Here is a 4,715-nt window from a genome sequence, read left to right on the forward strand (position 1 = left end):
TCTCCCTCATTTTGAATACTGTTGCCCCCTCTTTCTTGGATTGGGAAAAGTGCAAGCGAATCGGCTAGAATATGCCAACTATTATATTCTTAGATCACTGCTAGGTTATCTCAAGTCTATCCTTTATGATGAATTGCTGCGAATCTTGAATATGGAAACGTTAGACCAGAGAAGGGAACAACAATATCTTATTCTGTTATATAAATGTTTGCATAACGACGGTCCCAAATATATCAGAGATTTTTGTAGTTTTAGGGAAACTATGTACAAATTGAGAGGAACCGGCATTAATATGTGCGCACCTAAATTTCATTTAAATTTTATAAAAAAATCTTTCACTTATATGAGTGCGCAGCTGTGGAATGGATTACCTACAAGTGTAAAACTGGCCAATAATATCAAAGCTTTTAAGAAGCTATTGAGAACATTGAGACTTAGCTGCTTCTCCATTTTATACTTGTATTTAAGTGACTCTCAATTTCATCGTACAAACTTAATTTTTAATCTTAATTTTAAATTATTTAAGCTATTGCTTCACCATTTTATACCTGTATTTAAGTGACTTTGAATTTTACTGTACAGACTTATTTTAATATTAATTGTTAGTTATTTTAATTTCTAATCAATTAGGTTTTGACAGTATATATTAGGTTTTTTAGATTCTTAATCTTAGAGGCACGTACGTATTTTGAACAAGCTCTATGAGCTCCTTGACGCTACGTGGGTAAATAAAGTATCAATTGATTTATTGATTATTTGATTGATTGATTGATCATTGCACTAGGCTGAAAAGGATTCATGAACAAAAAAAAAACCAAATTTGTGCGCTGATTGAAAAAAATTGAAAGTTACCGAGCGGAGTACGAAAGGAAAGAAAGGATTATGGAGGTAAATATTGATCAAAGTAGTTAAGAACTTACTTTCATCGAGGTTTGCAAACTCAAATAATTAAGGTGCGTACGCCAGTCTCGTTTCTAAGACTTTAAAAAAACAAGGCGGAATGTCAGGTAATGCTTTGCGCGCGAACAAAAGGCATGACATGAAAGGATCTGCCTCTAGATCGAGTTAACCTGTGTCACAGTCCTAATTCATTACATTTAGGCAAATAATAAAAGTGAAAAAATTGACAAAAACAGTTAAGGTTGTTTACCCTCTCCTTAGGAGACAGATTCAAGTATACCCTGAAACAATCGTACTAAACTATGTCTTAAACTCCTTCAGTATTACCTGTTTAGACCGACATGGAAAGAAAGGTAAATATTAGAGGGTAAGAAAACTTGTCTGCTCTTTAGGCAAAATTCAGAGTAAAGAATAGAAAGGAAATATTGCTAATAGGATAGTCCTTCGATACAATGTGTTTGCCAAATGATTATATGTCAATTTAGGGTCATTCATCGAATCTTTTGTCAGTAAAGGCCCATGGCTTTTATACGATAAACAAAATGATACATTTCTGCGTTCACTCGTGAGTCAATGAGTTGAACATTCGAAGAGAAATTCCATTATTGTCTGTTTGAAATCTGAAAGCTTTGTTTTTTAACACAGATCTGTCTTCTAATTTTAGGACAACTGAATTGCCCCTACCGAAGATAAGAAGCTTCCTAATCTACTCACTCCGAAATAAGTCTAATATCACATTCCCCTTTTCGTTTTTGAGTGTAATTCCATAAAGGTTTTTTTTTTATGCGAAGTGGTGAGATACCAGGGCAAATTTTTCAAGATGTCGATAAAATATTGATAATTTATTTTTGCTTTTCAAACGTCATTGGGTAATGACATCATCACTTATTAATGTTAGTTCACTTTACTTCTTGATACTTTTTTAATCGCAAGAGTCGTTTTTGTAGTCTCCCATATTTCATCTAAAGCCAGGACTTAAATGCTTCCTCCACCTTCGTTATCCATGTCCCCTCTCTTGCTACCCTTGGACACACCCACAACTTATTGGTCCGGCTCTAAAACAAGAGAATGGTAAGAAGTCTTGGTGAGCATGTAACTGAGGGGTGAGGGGTAAACACCAAGGGGTGAACACGAAGGGGTGAGGGTCTTGCATATTTACACGTCTCAGCCTTTCAATGTTTTATTTCTTTGGAAATTTTGCGCGGGAAATTAGCACCTGGTCATCAAAGACTGATCTCGTTGCGCATGCCTTACAATTTTACTGCTGCGTTTAGTGCTCCAAGGTTGAACACGGTGAATATAAAAGAAGGAGACCCATATGATGCCATTGCCCATATCCAGAATAACTTTCCTTTACATTTTGTTGGAGAACAAAATCCTCCACTGCCAGTCTTTTGAGTACCACCTCGACCAAACTATCTACGATCTCCTTTCCCTCCCTCGAGGGTGTTTATTGGATAGATCCAATCGGTGGCTCCAAGTCTAACGTGTTTCGGGTTTACTGCGACATGAAGGCTGATGGAGGAGGCTGGACTCTAGTTTGGAGTTATACGTTCACCAACTACGATGATTTTACAAGTGTTACAAACGTTGTGACACCAAGGCCAAACTGGCCAGCACACGGCTACGATGGCATATCAACAACAGCTCCACTGAATGAAACAGATTATAACGCCGTGAACTTCTCACTCTGGAAACAACTCGGCAGACAGGTCCTCATCAAGAGCAACACAAACAACTGACTGGTGTGTCATCCGGGAACAGGCAACTTGGTTGATTGGCGGGAAGGTAACGTCAACTGTCGAATTGTCAAGCATGTGACTAACACATGTAAGGACACTTTGCCGCCATCAGTGCCGCGACTTGAGATAGTGAAAGGAGTAACGGTATGCTACGATGAGAACCCTTATTCCCTTATCTATTACCGCTACGACTCTAGCGATACGACTGGCTGGCCTGTCAATGATCCTTGTGGAAAAGAGTGTGACAATCATGTAAAAAATGCGCTTAATCCACCCGGGAACATTTATGTTCGTACCTAATGAATCTTAAAGTTTTACGAGGCCTTGTTCACCTGGCGAAATGGCGATTAAAATCATCAAAAAAGTGAGGTGGCATTAAGGCAACTGCATCGACTGTTTTAACCCCTTTACTCGCACGATCTGTGGAGGCGCGGTGACTTCATGGCTTGTACGCTCGACTCTGGATCGAGTGGTTGGGGTTCGTGCCCCGGCCGAGACATCGTGTTGTTTTCTTAGGCAAGACACTTTACTCTCACAGTGCCTCTCTTCACCCAGGTGTAGAAATGGGTACCGGCAAAGTTAATGCTGGGGGTAACCCTGCGATGGACTGGCATCCCATCCAGGGGGGAGTAGAAATACTCCTAGTCGCTTCATGCTACAGAAACCGGAGTTAAGCACCGGCCTAATGGGCTACTAGGCTCGTAAACAGACTTTACCTTACTCCCACGATCTGATGGTAAATTCTCCCCTTTAGCTGTTACACGTTTCCCTGTGAATTAGTTACAAGAATTTGGAGTTAGATCAAGATAACAACATCTTCCTAAGAAGTTTGGTATTTTCATTACCTGTTTGCTCGATAACATTTGAATAGAATAGGGAAATTAAAAGTTAGCTGTTAATCAGTTGTCGGGTTTTGAGGGTTGAACTTTTGTATACGCTGATTACAATCCCATAATGACAATACATGCTACTTATTTGTTTGAAAGTAACGGGCAAATCAAGCAAGTGTGAATGGTGTTTCTTAAGGGCTGCATCGTTGCTACGGTAACCGTTCTGTAAGGAAAACTACAATAAGAGAAAACTTATATCGATGCTAAACGAACAAACCATTGGGACATTGGAGCGCTTCGAAATTCAAAGATTCTATCGGGGTTTTGGACACCAGAAAGGAAGTTGGAGTGTATTGGGACATAGCAGTGGGGAGGGAGGGGAGGGTCAGTGAATATCAAATCAAGCATTTGGCCCTGCTCAAATTTCTGCCTCAGAACTTACAATACGATACTTTTTAATAGATAATTTGAGTCTTCCATCTTACATCATCGACACTTTCTATATGGGAGGTGCTTAAAATTCATAGATTTTCTGTCGTGTTGAAAATTCTGATTTTATCACTGTAATTTTGGGGAAAAGATTAGACATGCAGATGACGCATGGAAAAATCCCCAAATTATTAGTTTAAAGTTGAATATAAAAACATTTTAAGTCACACTTTACCTTTAAAAATATTTGAATTAAGAGATCTTTTGTGAGATTAAGAATTTGACGGGACTTAAAAAAAATCAGAGATGTTTAAGAAACCCAGCGATATTTAACAATTATTCCACGAGCACGCGTTAGATATGAGATGATAGATAGCCAAGAAACGCAAGTGGAATAATTGTTTTATTAAAAACGCTACATTAAATGATTAAATTTTATTACATTTTTAGCTCCCTTTCAAATTTAAGCTTATGCGTACGCTTACCATATCGTAGTTTATGGTATATTGGCTACTCTACCATAATGGCTCAGCCAATGAAAAGTCTTGAATTGCATTATCCAATGATCGAGTTTTTAATAATTAGAGATATCTATAACTTTTGAGGTCATCAGCCTCGAATTCCACACTTGTTGCAAGCGAAAGAAGTTTAAAATATGATAAAGATCAACGGTTCAAAGCACATTTAAGCGTAATTTTTCTCTCTGGGATGAAAATGACTAAACATCATAACAAATCAAGTGAATTTAATTAATAGTTGTCAGTAAAACAATTGATATAGCCTGCAGGGTGCAGCTATTTAGAGACGTGATTTA

At 38.0% G+C, this 4,715-nt stretch overlaps 1 protein-coding gene and 2 pseudogenes across 1 annotated transcript in view; 1 reads left to right on the forward strand and 2 right to left on the reverse strand.

The window, feature by feature from the left end:
- Positions 1-4,715, reverse strand: part of LOC148731419 (uncharacterized) — a 387,633-nt pseudogene that overhangs the window by 28,116 nt on the left and 354,802 nt on the right.
- Positions 1-4,715, reverse strand: part of LOC148731420 (neural cell adhesion molecule 1-B-like) — a 284,150-nt gene that overhangs the window by 21,635 nt on the left and 257,800 nt on the right. The gene's annotated exons all lie outside the window — the stretch shown is intronic.
- LOC148731421 (uncharacterized) lies at positions 2,296-2,942 on the forward strand (annotated as a pseudogene).

Source organism: Stylophora pistillata, chromosome 5 (genome assembly GCF_964205215.1).
Source record: "Stylophora pistillata chromosome 5, jaStyPist1.2, whole genome shotgun sequence".
Lineage (NCBI taxonomy): Eukaryota > Metazoa > Cnidaria > Anthozoa > Scleractinia > Pocilloporidae > Stylophora > Stylophora pistillata.